The 20,160-nt window shown below is 34.9% G+C and overlaps 1 pseudogene; it reads right to left on the bottom strand.

Annotated features, from left to right (window-relative positions):
• Positions 1–8,444: 8,444 nt before the first annotated feature.
• On the bottom strand, positions 8,445–9,420 carry LOC149202763 (chitinase 2 pseudogene; annotated as a pseudogene).
• Between the last annotated feature and the right edge of the window lie 10,740 nt (positions 9,421–20,160).

Below are 20,160 nucleotides of genomic sequence, written 5' to 3' on the forward strand. Positions count from 1 at the left end.
AAATCATCTAAAAATGAAGAAGACCCATTTTAGATCTCAGTGATATCTTTCCAATAGTGTTGATGGTTCATCAAATTAAGCTATAGTACAGTCACAATGGTCAACAAAACAATTGTGAATTTTTCTATTAAAGGACATTTTCCCTCCAATTTGGATTCATTTGCTAAGTGAGTTGTGGTGAATTTAGAGAGGAGGAAAAGGACCTAAATCTTGTGGAGATCTTAGTGGATAAACCGACCCTCCCAATTAGGATCTGCGACTTTCAAGTAGGTGGTCTTACTCATCTCTTCAATTTCATAGGTTTATTTCCTGATTTTTGGCAGCTGGCAGCTCCCTGAGAGATCCTTTCCCTTGTTCATGGTCGCATCACACTTTCGGGGCCCATAAGTGCAATCTGGCTCATAGGAAATGAGTGGAAACCTGGGAGCTCACGTTTTCTGGGGTAAAAACTGTGATTTGTGGCTATAGGAAGGGTTGGTCTATTGTCCTCGTGGGGCCTATAGGTTGATTAGTGTAGTTGGTTGCTTTCTTTTCTGAACTGAAAAGACATGTGGTGTTTTGCAGATATGGTAGAGCTAAAAATCAACTGGCGTGAACTAGACTTGGATACTCCTCAATCTAAGATCTAGGGGGATCAGGCAATTCTAGGGGCATTGGCTCATTATGGGGTTCTCAAGTTGGTAGAGAACCCACTAATGAGGGCAGGTGAGCCCTTGGTATCGAGAATTGTAAGATATTTGGATCTATACCGAGAGGTCTTTGTCGTGCAGGGGCATAAAATCGAGCTCACATTATAGGATATTTACTTCTTGACTGAATTACCTCCCCTTGGAGTGGTAGGGGATATTCATCTAGTGTTACCTAGTCGGAGGAACATTACTGAGTTCATGGAGCACCATTATCGTCAGGTTCTATGTGTCAAAGTGCAAAATTATCCCACTTGTTGATTTAGAGAGGCTAGAGACACAGGTTGTTGCCATAGTTGTGCTATCAAGGTCTTGGGCAGCCAGGTATTCCACCACATCATTGGAGGGCAGATGATGTTAGTTGAGAGTGTTCTAGCTCAGACCTAATATGGTTGGTACCAGATGATGTTGTCATCGGTGAAACGACAGTTGTGTCTTTGTAGGAGGCAAGTGAATCATGATTGCGCTTTTGGCACAATATTGTCTCTGTTCTTCTTTGAGAAGATACGCACTATCCATCCTCATGTAGAGATCTGGGATGGGGGCTCACAGGAGCCCAAGATGCACTACTGGGGTCATCCACTGTGGAGAGGAGGAGGAGGGGGAGTTGGACGGGTGTTCCGACCCGATTTTTTCACACACTGGGACTAGATGCCCCTTTACACTAATGACTACCCTTATAGTGGGATGAAATATCAAGGGATCCTGACTTGCCACTTCCACCTGGGGGAGCATGGGGACCAGACGGTAAGTGTTAAGTTTCTATTTTTTTATGGTGCATTTATATTTCTCTCACATGCATGTGGTATTGAGTGTGAAATATGTTGTATGCAAACATAGCACCGATGAAGCTGGTAGGATATGTAGGCCGAGCCGCAACACCTAGCGCTGCAGATCGGGGAACATCACCATCACAACAGGGTTGAGAGGATATTGCACTTCTTACTAATTTGCATAGTAGGTTTGATGTACTTGTGACAGGGTTTCAAAGTGTAGATGGCATGACTTGGAGGATCGGTACACAGACGAGTGCACTGGCCTTCCGTCAGAGTGGTGATGTATCATGGGGTGTGTGTCAATGGTAGGACAGGCAATACATGATCTACATACAGTTGGAGTAGAGCCTTTGGCGTAAGATCTGCAGGACAGTGACTAGATGTAGGGACATGTGGATCCCTTTGATTGTGATTTATTTAACATGATGTGGGCATGTCAGACGTATTTAGAGCTATGGATCCAAAGACTTTTATGATACACAATATGATTATGCATTTTATATGACAATGATGCTTCACCATTTGTGTGGTTATATTTTGTGGTATACATGTGATAAATTCCAATCTAGAATGTTGTTTGCAATTGTATCTACATAGTGATTTTGGGCTCTAGGCACATGATTGAATGTAATGGTTTCAAATTCACTTACCAGTAGATTCACTCGTAGACATTTTCTAAATAGGACTTGGTTATGCACATGATACACACCATTCAAATGCATGACAAATAGCAAGGAATCTAAACGAACATGAAGATGAAGGATGCGATGAGCGAGGGCATTGACTAGCAAACCTATCACTACATCATATTCGACCTGATTATTCGTTGAAAATCCAATGCAAATGCCATTTGAAAGGACTAACATATGCAAGGGGGCAAAAATGGCCCAAAATGCCGATGCTAGATTCTGGGATAGGCGACTCGCAACATCGCCATGGCCGATATACATTATGGATTATGGATCCATCTAGAAGGTGAAAAAAACAATGAATGAGATGATGAAATATACCTAACTGTATGGCAGAAATAAATACATGCAAATCAAAGGGATGTGCTGTGAGAAACATTTTTGGAGGTAGAGCGCATTGAGAGAAATAAGAAGGAGATGGCGTTTGAAATCCTCATGAAGGAATGCCCCCTTACTCAAATGTAAGAGTAGTCAAGGGTAGCCATAGTTTCCATGGTGTCCTCATCAGGCTAAACAACCAAAGTATCATTAACAAATATATGCCATCATTCACAGAAAGAGAATATTCCATTGTCATGAATTATGTCTATTCATAACAAGTTCTTTTAATGTGAAATAAAGCAGTGTTTAGACAAATTTTAATGAGATTGAGGGTTTTTGTTTTCCCAAAAATTCAAGATTAAGTGTATGTTTTCAAGAACATGAATGTTTGTATAGAGGAAAATGACATAAAAGCTAAGCATGATGTCATTAGGGTCAATATTGATTGAATTGGATTTAATAAATAACTGGGAAGTATCCTTCATAAACGAATCATAAGAGCTAACAAAGGGTTGTAGTTTATCACAAGGAATCAAGAATCGAATGAGTATGGGTTGTAATGGAACTTAGCACGGGCCTTAAGGGGGCGTGCTTTTTATTAAAATCTTTGGCTCACCATATATTATATTGGTGACCAAGTGAAGAGGGATGAGCCATTTCTATAAGAGGATCAATGGACAAAGACTTTATAGCTTTAATGAAAAGGTACGTGACACCATTAATGAGATTTTTAAAGAGAAAATTGTAAGAAGAAGAGGACAGGAGCTCAAGAATTTTGGATTCATATTCAGATGCATTCATTATAATATAGGAATTCATTTTATCCAATTTAAACATTAAGATGCTAGGATTAATGTTAAGTTTATTAGTGGAAAACACCCCACTTTTGACAAGTTAGGCCACTAGGCTTTTCCACACTTCGAAATTCTTACACATTCTTGTCTAATCTCTTCCACCTCATGAGAATGTAAACTATTAGTAATGGCTTTGATGGTGCACCTAATGTCATCCATGGGAATTTTATTAGGGGAAAAAAAATAAATCATTTTTCATGTACCTTTATATTGGGTGGGGTCAAGGTGAAGCGAGGATAGATTTATCATTTGGAACCATGGTTTAAGGACAAAGAGGAGGTGTGAGGTTTCAGTTCAGTATTTGGCACAGGATCAAGAGATGGATTTAAACAAGAGGTGTTAGCTTTCAATTTAGGATTTAGGAAAGGAACGAGGAATGGCCTTAAAGAGGAAGAGGTATTGGGTTTCAATTAAGGATTTGGCATAGGTTCAAGAGAAGGGCTGAAAACGAGAGAGGGGAGGTTTGAGGAGGGTTGAGGCAAAGGAGAAGAATTTTATGACAAAGAGGAAGTGGACATAAAGGGTAGGATACAATTAGGGTTAGCATGTGAACTATAATGGGAGGAAGTAAATGAGGGAAGATAACTCTCAAATGAGGGAGGATAAGGAGAGCGTTCGATCAATAAAAAACTATGAAGGACATGAGGCCTATAAAATCAAATTTACATATGATTGATTGAACATGGTAATCATAGAATCGGTTAAGGTTTGATATGGTGAAATATGGACAAAAGGAACCAAACTGGAGCTAGTTCGCAGGTTATATTTTGATGAACAAATATTAAGAGTGAAAGAGGAAGAGGTTAAAGAGTAGGAATTGAGAGAAAAATAGGTATCAAACGAAGGAACTAAAGACCACTGTGGAGTTAAGTCACATAATAAAGGAGAATTGAATAAATGAGGGGATATTATGGGTTTTAAGGGAAGAATAGGGTTAATGGAAATGGGTACACAAGCCTCAAGATCAACAGGATTAGTAGTGGAGGAGGAATGTGGCTAAACCTAAGGAGAATTGAGGGAAATCCCAGTGAATCTAGATGTGTCAGATGATGATGTTTCCATTAATTCATTTGAGGACTAAAAAGAGCCATCTATGGATTGAAAAGTAACAAATAGAGACCCATAATTATATAGAAGTGAGAAGTGAGATCCATGAGTTTATAAAAGTGAAGAAGGAACCTATAGGAGATGACAAGTAGTTACCCTAAGATCATAAGCAAAATTCAAAGACTCTTGAAGATCATAAGTACAAATGATAGAGTATTGAAGAATGTCAGTAGAATCGATTAAGGATGAAGTTGAAGGGTTGGGAAAACAATGAAAACTGTAGAAGAGAGTGTTGATGATATAGTAAACTATTAAAATTGTTAATTTACTTAGTAGTGAATGATTGAAAACCATATGATATAGAGGAAAAAAACATACACTCAATTTGATTCTAGATATTCGAAGGAAAAATAACCGAGAGTTTTAAATGAAGCTTAGATAATGTATCTAAAAATTTGAGAGAGATCAAACACGATAAAATGATTTTTTTCCCGAAGTATAGTGAAACTAGTCCTGCAAACAGTTATATCAATGTCAATTATACATCGAGATTGATGGGTATGACTAAAGGAAGGAAATACCTAAGATTCACAACATCACTTCAAGAAATTAATATCAACCCCTTTTTTCCACATTTTTCCCCCTAACTTCTCGAATGTTTGAGTCTCATCCATGCATTCTTCTCCATAGACATTTAAAATAAAACTATGTATGTTTCCACAACTTGTCATAATATTGCTTGTAAATTTTATGGAGTTAATCCTGTATAATGTTTGTGATGGAATTGCCACCCATCATGAAGACAAAAGAAAATCTTAATAAATTGGAAAAATAGTGCTTAAAGATTGTATAGATAAGGTAAGTGCCAAAAAACAATGAATATTATTAATGTTGAAATTCTCAAATTATAAATTTTTGAAAATCAAACTAGTAAACATTCAATATTTTATTTAGGATCAAAATTACTAATTAAACACAAATAAATATTGAAATAATAATAATAATAAAAAAATATATTATTTAATTAAACAACGAGATATATTCAATTAAAATATAAACTTAAATGGATAATAAATTAAAAATTGAAATATTAAAATATATACATTTAGAAAATTAAAATATTCTACATTTTACCTATGATTAAAATAAATAATGTCAATAAGAAAATAGAATATATAAACAAGTTAAGGTAATTATATAAACAAGTTAAGGTAATGAATTAGTGGAGATTTACCTTTTACCACGAAAGGTATTTAATCAAAAGCAAATTGAACTAGAAATGAAGGAAACCTAATTTTTTAAACACAAGAATTATAACTTTTTAGTCCCTGCCATCTGGCAATGGCTAGGGACTATTGTAATTGATTTGTTCGGTTTTAGCATTAGTTCAACCTGCTTAACCTCATGAATAGCCACCTCCTATCGCGAATATCCAAACTTTCTTAACTTTTTTAACCGTATTCTTTTTCATGGTCTTATTTGGCCTCTTCCTGAGGCAAGAGGGCGGAAAGCATATGTTATATCATATTTTTGCTTCAAATTTGTAAATTTAACTTCAAACTAATGCTGGACTAATGCCAGCATTAAATCTAAGGCATTTTATGTTAATCAAAATATGTTTTGTATAATAAAAAACCATCTTATGATAGAGAAGCACCACCGCACTGATGCCACCACAACTGCCACAACTGTTAGGTGTCGCACTGTTCTTCTGTTTACATGACATGTCTTTGACATGAATTTTCGCATAAAAAAGAGACGGTAAAAGAAAAGGAGGAAGATACATACATCGTAATGGAACAACTCCTTGTTCTGAAACCGAACCCTGTAATGATTTTCCAAGAGGGAAATAGGCTGTCCAGAATTACCAAAGCCGGGTCGCCTCAAAATGTTAAGCTTTCTGCAATTCTGCAAGGGCGCCCTTTTCTTTCTTTCCTGCAAGGATGAGCGAAAAATAGGAATAAATGAGTCAATGGTATCTAGACGCTTTTGGTCATAAATTCAGGCGGGGCTGAGAAAGCTGAAGGATGCTCTCACGCTGCTGTTCGTATCGAATGAGTAGATTTTCCCTTTCATCTTCAAATTTGGAAAATATTTCTGCAAAATTCAAATCAAAAGGATCGTATGATGAGCTTTCTTTAGCGCTTAGAGATAATAACCTATGAATACTTAATTTACATGCATCTACACTGTACAAAGCATTCGATGCTACTTACACATATTTCTGGAAAATATTTATGCAAAATTCAAATGAAACGGATCGTATGATAAGCTTTATCGAGCGTTTGTAGACAATAAGCTATGAATACTTCTTTTACATAGATTTATAGAGCATTCAATGCTTCTTCTACATATTTACTTCTGAACGAATTTCGAATAATTTCATTTCCATAGAAATTTCGAGTAATTATAGTTGTCGAAACGTTTATTATTGGAAGACGGATGAACATGACAAGAAATCTAGAAAACTAGAGTACTTGCCTTTGTAAGCTTGCAAATGAGAAGCTTTCTCCTTGCAAAACTTCTCATAAGTTGCTTGAAACTTAGCCGACTCACTTTTCAGAGTACTCTCACACTGCAATCATTAGATTCTTCTATAATCTCCAATCTTCATATCTGCGAGTTTGGCATTCAACTACAAAACTACTGAAATTATTTAAAGTTCAAAAAATTTCATTCACAGTTACCTCCTTGCAGGTCTTGGTCGCAGCTTTTATGAAGATTTGCCTGTACGCGTATATCATGATAAGTATGCTAAATGTATTACACTCTTCATCGCATGAATGGACAACAATAAAGTGTATTATCACCTTTCTTTCTCGAACTTTAGTTTAGCCTCGTCCAGTGTGGACTTGACTTCGGATGAAACACTGAAAAACAGAACTAACAATCAAACCTTTTTGCCACATACAGAGAGAATACTGGAAAAAGGTTTTGAATCTGTCCTAACCATTGCCTCTTGCATATCATGAAAATGCCTCGGGGTATCTGCTCTCTGCCCATTCTGAGCATACCCTACAATCAATGCAGCCCATGCAGTCCATGATACAACGTCTAGTGGATGCATTTGGTTAAACAATTCAAAGGCTCTCTGAGCCCTCCCACATTTGGCATACATGCCTCGCACTGATACCCTAACTTATTACATTCTCATGAACTCCATACCCTGTTGCAGAGTTACTAAACCAGCGCCTTCCTGTGCCTGTGCACTTATGGCCTCTCAGTGTGGCTACACACTGAGAAACGGTGTCGTCGTGAAAATCCCTCAAAATTGGGCAATTCTGGCTCCAAAATAGCCAAATTATGGGCTACAACAGGATTAAAATTGCACAGAAACTAAATCCCTCTCAGCAGATGGCCCTGCATTCAGTTACAGCTGCAACATCATACTTGTGCCCTCGGCCTGCATGATACGCTGAGAATAGGTTGCTCACAGCGACGGTGATAATGGCAATGCGACTGACAACTTACAGCGAAGGCGATAATGGCTACGTGACGGACAATTCATTGGTCTTACTGAAGCCGATACCTGGGCATAGAAATCGCGGAGTTAAAGCTGGTTTGACATGTTACACTATCTGTGCATGCACCCAATGATTTATGTGCAGGTCTTATGCAATAGAAAAACATGCAGCCAATAAATTATGTGCACAGGTGTTATGCTCTGGAAAAACATGATAATTTGACAGGCGTCGGGTATTCTGCATGTTTCTTCGCCATGAGACGATTTACCAAGCGAAGAAAATCATAAAATTATTTTCGTTTGCACAATGTTCATTAACTTTCGCTGACTTATGCATAACGTTCACAAACTTACGCAATACGCTGTTATTTTCTTTTATATAATGTTCATTAACTTCCGTTGACTTATCCATACTAAGCGTAAAATGAAAAGGGAGGAAAAAACAACTGACCAAATTTTCAGTAAATCGGTGAAGTAAATTTGAAATTCCAAGGCTGGCGGTTACAATGCAACTGGAACCCAAATATTTATTCCTTTAGTTATTATAGGGCATCGTCTGACTGAGTGATGATTCGCTATGATAAGTGGCGACTATCAAATCAATCCAGTCACGCCAAAAGAGCTTCTGTTTGCTTTTCATATTTGAAGCCATTAGACTTTGAATTGTTTGCAGACCACACAAAGATGCCCTCTAATTCCCCCTTCTGCTTTAGCATCTTGCATGCCTGAAAGAACCCATGATCGGGCAAGAGACCTCCAGCGCCATTCTCTGTGCTAAAACTAACCAGTATTCTCGCTCCCTTGTACAGAGATGCCTGAGTATTGTAGTGCTGGATGAACTGAGAAACCGTGGTGCTGGAATCGTAAGCATAGAACTGGAAGTTAACATAGTCAATCACGTGCCCGTATTTGCCCCATAAGCCTGTGTAATGGGACTGCACAGCGCCCCTGTCTTCGAAGGGGGCGATGGACGCGAAGGAGATGACTTTGCTCTGCTTTAACCGCATGATCAACTGCCCGATGCAATTTATAAACGTGTTATTGTCGGCCTAAAAATGGTCGTAGTCGATGTCGATGCCATCGAGATGGTATTCTTTGATTATCTTCGACAGCGACGCGACAACGTTGTTAACCCACGAAGACACCGACGATGGCTTGAACTGGACAGGGTGACCGTTGCCCACGCTATCCCCGCCTAAGCTCAGCGCGACCTTCACATTCTTGTGTTGGGCCTTTATGACCTACACGGCCTTGGGAGTCAGGCTGCCGGTGTTCCAGAAGATGTTGAACTTTCTGTTTGTGGGAGAATGAAGTGGACCTCCACCGCCGGATTGATGGGCACATCTGAAAATTTCACGCCGTTTCTGAAGGCGCCTATGTATTCCCTTAAGATATGGCCATTCGCTCCTGCACACAGATGCACAAAAATAGAAGAATGTTATGTTATGCCTAATAATTTTCAGAAACAAAACAAGTTTAAGCAATTCTGGATTCCAAAAGCGCTTACATACCCATAGCGATAGGAAGCAGATTATGCAACAAAAGAACAATATCCAGAAGTTTGCGTATCTCCATGGAGGCCATTACTACATGCAGCGACTGCACTGAAAGGGTCAACTGAAACTAATTACAAATCTTTTGAATCTCATGGTATTTAGGGAATTTGAATCTGTCCTGAATGTTAGGTTACTAACCATCTGAAGTTTTGTCGTGAGTGTATTTTCAGGAACTATAATTATGGTGCGGCTGGAAATTACCTGGGCCTGAATAACCCTGACATTGTAGCTCAGGATGATTCAATCTCATGGAAGACTGTTGTCTGGTTTTGGATGTTGGATAGCAATTGCCACTCTGCTATTACATCCGGGCAAGGATTCGGGGCAACTATTCAAGCAATCAATTCTGGAGAATGCAATGGGGGTAACTCTGCTGCAGTTACTTCCCGCTTGAATTATTACAATAATTACTACAGCCAGTTTGGCGTAGATCCAGGATGCGATGTTAGCTGTTAGGATTAGCTGTTAGGATTACTTCAATAAACAGATTGAGGCTAAATATAATAGTTAGTATGGGCGGAGTAAGTCTAAAGCTAAGGTTGTTTCCTAATTTTTAACTTGATGCAGGGACTTGCTGCCTCGCAGCTTCCCTTTTTTATATACATGAATTTGAAGGGTGATAAATTAAATGTAGAAAATTTAGTTTATGAAGGAAACCTAATTTTTTAAACACAAGAATTATAATTTTTTTATATACATGAATTCGAAGGGTGATAAATTAAATGTACAAAATTTAGTTTATAATTTTTAATTTACGGTAGTAAATAATCTAAATAATCAAATTAAGATGGGGAATAATTTGGAATAAAAAATGAAGCTAAAAAAGGGAGTTGTCTTTAGTGTGACATTTTGGACTTTTCTGTGAAGAAATCCGGCAGAAAAAATTGAGGTGAAATCTTGAGTTGTGTTATTTAAAGTAGTTTTTTGATTGTATATATATGGATTTAGCACTCTAAAAAACCCCAGGGCACTTCGATTATGCAGAGATTACCCATCAAACTTGTGATTTCAATAAATTCCTGCAGGATTTTAGAGAAATTAGACCCAAAAAACTTCTAAAAAGTCGCACTAAAGACAACTCGCTAAAAAAGTGGGATAAATGTAAACTGGTAATTTGATTATTAAAAGTTTAAGCTTTTAATAAGGAATTAAATTATAAATTAATTAATAAAGATGATTTAAAACATTAAATGAATAAATGTACTATGAAAAATGATAAGAATGGTTAATAATTATAATTAGGATGGTTAGCAATGAAGATTGGTGTTTGTTTCGGATTTTTAATAAAGATTAGAGATTATGATTTTTAACAATTAGAGGTAAAAATAATAATTAAATAAAATGATGCAAAATAAAAGAAATGTAATTAAATGTAATTAGACTAGATAAATATTTAAAAATTATTAATAGGGGATAAAATAAAATATTCAACTAAAGATTATGATAAGATAGTCAATGAGTAAGCTTATAAATGAGGGAAAAAAGGTAGACGAAAATAACATTAATGACTAATCCTATGAATAAGGGGTTTTCAGGATTGTCTAAGTTTGTAATCATCTACCATATTGAATTTATTAGGGTGCTTCTCAATGTCAAGGACCCCGCGAATCCAAAAGATGGATTTGAATAGAGTAGGGGCTTGGATCTTAGCTTGATTAAAGCTAATGAGGTGGTTGGTGTTGAAGGAGTGTTCTTCCAATGCAAATCTGAGAATTTGACTATGAATTTGATGTACTATGTGCTCCCTAAGTCATGTTTTATAAGACATATCAATTTGTCCAATATATTATTTTCCACATGAATGGGGAATAAGCTAGAATCTGGGAGCAATAATAGGATCCATTATGTATTTGGGTGTTCTGAATAACTACGTGAGGGTTTTGTATGGTTTGAATAGGTTTTTAATGTTCTTCATAGCTAAGAGTTTTGAAATATAATTTGTGGTGCCTTTTATATATGGAAGGGATAGGACGCTTTGGGAGGGGGAATGGGTCTTTCGGAAGGTGTGAAAGAGAATATATATATATATATATATATATATATATATATATATATATATATATATAAGCTTTATATATTTTGAAACAACAATAATCATTCTTTAAAAGGGAATTAGTGAGGTGATCCTTCTCCAGAGATAAGAATTGGGGGTCAAAAATTGTGAGCTCCCTACTAAAGACGATCTTAAAGATAATAGATTTTTGATTTGGGTTATGACGAGAGTTCACATGAAGGTATTGGTGAGTGTGAGTTTTCATCCGATACACCTGAAAGGAAATGGATCCATTAGAATGTCATGCGACAGGGAGACCTAGAAAAGGTATGAATGTGTATTCCACTAACTCCATGATAAATTGCATATGTGAAGAGAGATTGTTAAAGTGGTTAAGGCATGAGAAATAGGAAAGGCATATGGCCAAAAACTAAAAGTATTGCCAATGAATCAATACCAACATTTTATCTTGCTACGCCACAAATAAATTTTGTTTTACATATTTTAAAATATTAAAATAATCCATACTAAACAATAAATAAATATAATAGAACCTTATCTCAAAGACCTATTAAAAACACCACATCCTTTAATTGTTCACTCTTCTTACATAAGATGCATTTGATTTAGTAAAGAATAACTATAGGTTACATATTTATTTTATATTCATGTAATTAAATTCTATTATGATTTTATTTTGTAATCACTATATAATCTTTTTCATCCTATATTTTTTTAGTGTAAAAATATCAAGTTAAAGTGAAAAGGCTCTAAAATATGAAAAAAATGGTTTACACTTCAAGAGATTTATTTCCTTTTGACATTTGATAGATATGGGATTAGCCTCTCTAACATAGAAACACATGCATAAATAGAGAGCCTGTGTGAAATCCATACTCATCGTGAAAAGGATTATAAATCCTCTTCATTTGGAATGACATACTAATAAAACGTTTTAACCATAAGAATATTTTTATCTTCATTGAATTTATATAAAACATACATAGTTCACAATGAAGTGTTTTATTTAAGATCCATATGGTTCATCTCAATCTTCTTTCTTTTCTCTATGTAAGCTAAATTTTTTAGCTCACATAAACCAACAATTCAGTACATAGTTTAGCCGCACACTATCATTCAGATTTACAACAGATGATCTCAAGTATTTTTTACCATATTCCTATAGAATAACATGTTCGAAGTTTTAGAAAATGTAGCATTTGCAACATAACTAGAGTATCATTGAAAACATCAAACCACAAGAAACTGACAACAAACATTAATCAACTATTAGTCAAAAGAAGTAATTGGTGCTAGACATTTTGCAGTCGACCCTAAGGATGTAGATAAAGTGTTTATGCATGGGACATGGTGCTCAGTTTGAGCTATATAATTTCCCATATTTTCCATTTTTAACCTCATATTTCTTTACTTACTTTTCACACATGCAATGTTTGCAAATATAATGTATCGATCAACTTGTCTTTCTATGAGAATTATTCCAATCAAAGTTTTCATCTTCTAATATGAGAAGAGGGCTTGAAAGTACTATTTTTCCTTACCTCTAGTATGACTAAGGTTTGAAAGCATCTGCCCGAATTCCTCCAATAAGTTTGAGTTTGAACGTGCATGTCTATCTCTAGCTACCATGTTTTCCAGTGTTTGAATATCACCACAAATATCAATGGGAATGGCTAATTTTAATGCTTTATCAATCTCCCAAGATTGTTGTTTGGCACTATTGTGACCCTTGGACTCTCAACCACCCCCTGCCTTCTCTAGATTCTCATGCACTGATCTTTCACAGTGACTAGATGAGAGGGGTTTGTCCAAAAATAGCAAACAAACATTATACTATCAAAGGAATACCAAGGTCCAAATCCCTACTGGAACCAGAGGAAATGAACTCTCTGATTATCAACCAAACTAAGATAAAATGTGGAATAAGAGCTCGAAATGGAAAATATTGAAAACATTTATGGTTTGACTACGACCACTACTAGCCTACCCCACTGTTCAAGACCAAACTCTAACTAACCCTGGATCCCACAATTAAACCAAAAAACCAAAGAAATAAGCTAGGTCCCATTACCATCACTCGGAATTATAGGAAATCCATCGAACTAGACCCTAAGAAACAAAACAACTACAAGATAGAGGTGTCTCAAGAAGTTGTGAATTACCCTTTGGAAGGTGAGGTGCACCTTCTATGCGTAAGGAGTGGAAGATGTTCCAAGAATTTCATAAGTGATGACTACCTTCATACCTCAGCTCTCCTCTATTAGTGCAAGCTTAAGGTTTCAATCCCTTTCTCCTAGTACTAATTTTTTGAGATGCTCGACATGGCTGTTTAGATTTCTTATAATATAGAGATATGCTTGGTACATATGATTTTTCAGGCCCTCACTTAAATTTGGGAATCCATCACTATTATTAAACCAATTAAAGCTATCCCTTGTGTTTAATGCTCCAATTTCCCAAATTACATACCCAAATATTCAATCATTGATAGGGGATTGATTCTCCACAAAGAAATCACTTAACCAATATTGTTTCTCCCCCCTATGGCTTCCTTTATCAATCCACCAGTGCTCCTTAATAGCTTCAATTTGCATGGGGGTGGCCAAGCCACCCCCGTCCATTAATGTTCCTCATGTCATTCGGTCACTAGAGTGGTCGACGTGGATAACCACACCACCATTTTTCTTGAGCCTTATGGATGACCACACCACCATTGTTCTTGAGCCTCATCCACATCGGGGATAAATTGTGTCTTTATTAGTATATTTTATGTTTATTTGTGTGTTTTTGTTTTTGTGTGCATAGAAGAAATATATAAACGTGGGATAAAATACTTCTATTTATATACTAACACTAAATTAGTTTTTTATCCATATTTTTAAAATGTTAAATGTTACATGTCATGTTAAGAATTCAAGAAATTACAAATGACTCTCATGGTTTGAATTAAAAGAGATAAGAAATCTCTCTCTCTCTCTTTCTCTCTCTCTCTTTATATATATAGAGTAATTATAAGCCAAATTAGATATATTTTTTTTAATTTTCAATGGCATTATCTCTATAGATAAAGTTCTGTAAAATTAAGGTGAAAATTGAAGTATTTTATTTGTAAAAAAAGATATTTAAATTTTTTATTACTATTTTTTAATTTGTTAATGTCAATTTTATTTCATTATTTTTAAATATAACTTATTGTCCCTTCAATTGGACTATAAAAGACCACTTAAATTCATAATATTTATTTTAAAAATACATTACACCACATTAAAATAAAATATATTATTACTGTGACTTAAACACATTTCGGTCATGATTTTTGAAATCATAAATTAACACTGACTTTTACCCAAACTAACCTACTTAAAAAAACATTAACCAATATATATTAGGCCTCATTATTAAATATATTAAAATAATATTCACAAAATAATATTTAATATATTGATTTTGTTTTTAAGATTACTCTAAATATTATTATTAATACTCTAATAAATTATTGCCCACGCTAAAATTTACTATACATTTTCTCTCATAATAACATTTTACTTATTTAACAATTATTTTTACAGTTTATAATTAAATTATAAATTTAGTACTTGAATTATTCTTTCATATTTTCTTAGGGATTAAAATAATTGGAGGTTACAAAATAAAATCATAAAAAATGAATTTCATTAGTCATTTATAATAAAATATATAAAAAAAAAAAAAAAATCATTTAAATTTATTTTTATTAGTTAATAATGATTTTAATAATTTATAATTTAATTGTTTGATATTTTTAGTTGAGTAAAATAATACAAAATTACAAAATGAAATCATTAAAAACTTATAAATTACTCATTATAAAATAAAATAATAAAAAAAATAGACTTGATTTCCATACGAACACACTCGAACTGTCTCATATGGTTAATTTTCGTTCTCCTGACATTTCGAGATCCGGAGAGGGACCATGTTAAAAGTCTCCCATAGTTGGTGTGTTTGCGGACGTCTCTATAAATATACATAGTTGCTTCTGTACATCATGCGGGGAAACTGTCAGTACCATAAAAACGGTGAGTGAGTGAGTGGGCAGTGCTGGGATTCGTCGACCTTTCCTGTCTGAGAGGCACTGAAAGCAGACACCGAAAGTCCAGAGATCATATATAGAAATATTCAGAGGATCCATGGCTTCCCAGGGCGATCAGAAGAAGGATAAGCCCAGATTGTTTGGAGTGGATCTAACCCTACACGAACACCCAGCAACGTCATATTTAGCAGGCGAAACCCGTGCAAACAAGCAAGGTCATCAGGAGGTACCAGAGCTAGCGGCTTCTGCTTCCAAGAGCACAAGCACCGCTCAGTGCCCTAAAGCCCGCATCTTTAGTTGCTGCTATTGCTCGAAAAAGTTCTACAATTCTAAAGCACTGGGAGGTCATCAGAATGCCCATAGAAATGAGCGAACTGCAAGCAAATCGAATCCGATTTTGAAGAGCCCATCAACTAACAGCTTTCAGTATCCTCCTGTTGTAGGGCAGCAGCAGACTTTCAACCCCAGACTTTCTCACAAGTTTGAGCTGCAGAGAGTTGACCTATCAAGTTATCGGCCCCACTTCGAGCAGTCGCCGCCTAATCTTCACGGGGAATTTTCGTCAAGTTCATTATCTACGGTAAAAAGGGCCAGAAATGACATCGAATTGGTGTTCAGCTCAGTATCGTCTTTGAAAATGCCCAGAAATGGCCTCGAATTGCCGTCAAGCTCTTTTCCTTCAGTGAAAAGGGCCAGACACGAAGATTATCGGCCCAATCTTCAAGGAGAATTTTCGTCCAGTCCTCTTTCTTCTGTAAAAAGGGCCAGAAATGACATCAAATTGGTGTCCAGCTCTTTATCTTCTGTGCAAAGGTCCAGAAATGGCGTCGAATTGGCGTCGAGCTCTTTGTCTTCTGTGAGAAGGGCCAGAAACGAAGATCCTTGGCAGCATAATACAACTGATAATACAGAACATGCCGAGCTTGACTTGTCTTTGCATCTTTGAATCGTTCAAAAGCTTATACTCTTTGATTACGTTATGGAATATTCTATTTAAAATTTGAGCTTCCATTCCATTACCCAGAATCGCCATGAACTCTGTACAGTGCAGTGCAGTTAAACGTATTCTTTGTTATGATGATATAATAAGTTTACATCATAACCATATTCTTCATATCATATAGTCGGCTTTGTGATATAATTTGAGAATAGTCCATTGTCTGGATCGTCCCATAGATTTCTCTGAGTTTTGCCCATTAAAAGTTTCAAATGAATATTCAATGTAGATAATTTTTAAAATTGACATCCTATACTGGATTTGTTTTAAACAATTCCAAAATTGAAATAATATGAAAGTCAATTTTTATATTGGATTTTCTTTCAGCAATCGTAGATGGTTAATATGATATTGGTTATTTTTTAGTGTAGATTTAGCTGAGCTTCGAAAGCGTCCACCAAATCTCTATTTGTTTTGGATAAGTTTGAAAATTGCTATCAAATTTAGTTTATTTTACATTATTTTGAAATTTAATATTTACAGACTCGTTTATGAAATAGTTACCTTTATATTTGCTCACTTGATACTTTTTAAAGTAAATAAGAAATTTTATCTTTCTATATATGAAAAGTATAATATTTATATATTTATCCGTTTATTTTATTCTTAAATTCATATAGATGTATTTTGTAAGGAAAAAAGTTAAATACATTTTACTATTTAATATTTAAAAACTCGTAATATTTATCGTTTTATTAATTTAGAATATTTTGAACTCGTATATGTGCCTTTGCATAAAGACTTCTAAATATAAATATTATAAATCTATTTTTACTCTCAAAATTTCAAACATTTATAAATTTTGCAGCTTAATTATTTTTTCTTTTTAATTGTTTAATAAATTCAGCGTTAAGATCATATCATAGTATAGATTTATATCAATAATTTTGTTGTAATAAGGGTTTTCTATTTTAACTAGTTTGAATAAGAATTTACCTTTAATGCAACAATTACTCAAGAAATAAGTTACAGTATATTCTCATTCTTAGCCCCTTTGACTGGCTTTCATCAATGACACATTTAGAAAGAAAAACTGAAAAACCAAGCTCCTCCCAGTAAGAGCAAGGAGGATGAAGTTCCAAAACTAAGTGTTTCATTTTTTATGGCCACTGCTTCATGAAACAGGATCATACTTTAGCAAATTGCTTGCAAAAAAAGAATGAAAAACCAAAACATTTCTATAAATTACTAGAAGATGGCCCATCGCTTGGCCCCCAAGATTCAGGACCAAAGTTCTTTCTTTTGTGATATTTCTTGCTTCTTATTGCTTCGTTTTATGCACATCTCAATAGGATAGGGGAGAAGAGGACGAATTCTTCCTAACGACCTTATCAATTTCGTCATCTTTTAATGTAGGAGAGAACTTTAGGAAAAGCTTTCCTACCACAAGAGTTTTCCTTGGAGTGTCATGATGTGTTTCTTCTTCATCATTGGAATGAAGAAGAACCTTTGGAATTAAATTTCGTTGATCTGCTTGGGTTTCAATATTCTCACCTTCTTCCTCCAAAACATTCAATACTTCAAAGCTATTTGGGGAAATGAGAGGATGCCTAGATTCAACCTTACATGTCCACTGATATTTACTTCCATGCTTCTTATGTTTCATTTTCCTAGTCTACATTCTCCTTTCTCATTATTGAGAGGATTCTTTGGAGAGCTTTGAGCCCCTAAAGATTTTACATATCTTTTTGCAAAGTGCCCATATGCATGGCATAGATAGCATTTATAAGGAACCTACTTTTAGTCCATGACTTGGAGATGAGACCAACCATCAACATTTAGCTAAATTTTCTAGGGAGACATTTGAAAAAAATAATTCCCACACATATTTAGGGACAAGAATAATTTTTCCCATTATCCAAATCATAGGATATAAATCAACCCATTTTTCCTCCAATTTCCTTAAAAATGCCTTCACCTCACCAAAGAAGAGGGATAAAAGAAATCTGATCTACATAAGTTTAGATAAGATTCCCATCATAGGATTACATTCCAAAGATGAATGAGTGAGAAACAAGCCTTTTTTTCCCTTGAACTAGGGATTCGACTTATAGATCGCTCTATATCTTCCTAGTTTTCAAAGAGAAATACATAATACCCATTTCCAACATAGAAAATGCTTTGTGGTTCATGATTTTTCCAATTGTAAGGACCCAATTTTCAAAATCTTTAAAACTTAGCCAAAAACTCGTGAACTTTCCCATTAACCTTTCTCCCTTAAAGAGAACCGCATTTTCTTCCATTTAGGACATAAGCCCCTGATTGAAATAGGGGTTTTATTTTTCTTTCTTCACAAATTTAGTTGGGGCTCACATTATGGATGAACATTTCTAATAAAGGCACCCATAGATGATCACAAATAACATGGACTAGCAGGTCCCTCTTCAAAGTGTAAAGAATGTAACTAAACAAAGCAAGGCTAACTCATTAGTAATTTAGATATTTCAAACTCCATATTATTTATATCATCACCATTTCTCTTGTTCTAAAATTAAAATAGAAGAGCTTTAATGTGGACACAATTATTAACCGTATAGTAATCTATGATATTGGATAAATTATTGTGTTGTCAAAGAATTATATTTTCCTAAATAAAGAGAAAGGCTTGTTAGAATACTCAAGGAAATCCTGTAAATTATTTTATTGTATTATAATGAAGTCACTCTTATATCGTGGGTTTTATCCACGTTTATGTCAATAATGAAGTATTTTTTCTACAAGTGCATTGTAACTTATTCTTTCAAATATTATCTAATTATGATTTTATCAGTCATTATATGGACATTATTTCTTTAAAATATTATCTAACTATGATTTTATCAGTCACTATATGGACATTATTTTACTATATTAATTAAGCTAAGTATGAACTCTAACACTTGTTCTTACGGCTTATGGTATAATTAAGAACATTGACTAAACCATTCCCTAAATACTTCTCTTTGACAAATATTTCCTGAACCATGTAGGGATCCATCACAATGTTACATAAGCCTTGTAAAGGTGTAGCTACCAACCTAATTCCCAAGTTCTCATATCCCACCTCCATAAAATCTTGAATTCATGGCATAATTAAGAACATCAGATAAACCCATTTTTAGATGCTTATATTTGACAATCATTGGTTGAACCAAGTAGGGCTCTATCATGATATGACATAATTCTTGTATAGGAAAACTAACACTGTAAATTCCAAGGTTATTGGATTCCACCTCGCTAAACTCTTGAATCATGGATCTCCTCGATTAAATTACTAGATAACAAACCACATGCATCCTTCATAACCCTGTTAATAAGTAATAATTCCCAAAATCCACAAATTGTCAAAATTATTTGGGAAACAATACACATTGATGATCACCTACAAATGATCCCTTCCTTTCTTCATAAATTTGGACCTTTTAAATATTGAAAAAATCATATATTGTTATTTTCCCCTACTTTTATTGAGGATAGTGCTAAAGGTTTCCTCGCAACATCAAAGAAAGCTAAGACAAGGCCAAATATCAAATATTCCTATGGAATTATCTCCATCTATCAAGTCACCTTGACTCTTACCCAATTTAATGTGTGTCTAGTTCTCTAGGAAGATACTTTGGATGGATTCCCTCTATTCATGTCAACATTACATCTCTTGAAAATACACAACAAAATACTAATTGTTGAAACAAATCCATTTTTAGAA

Source organism: Pinus tabuliformis, chromosome 2_1 (assembly GCF_031772625.1).
Source record: "Pinus tabuliformis cultivar Carrire ecotype Pingquan chromosome 2_1, CPIR1, whole genome shotgun sequence".
In the NCBI taxonomy this organism is placed as follows: domain Eukaryota; kingdom Viridiplantae; phylum Streptophyta; class Pinopsida; order Pinales; family Pinaceae; genus Pinus; species Pinus tabuliformis.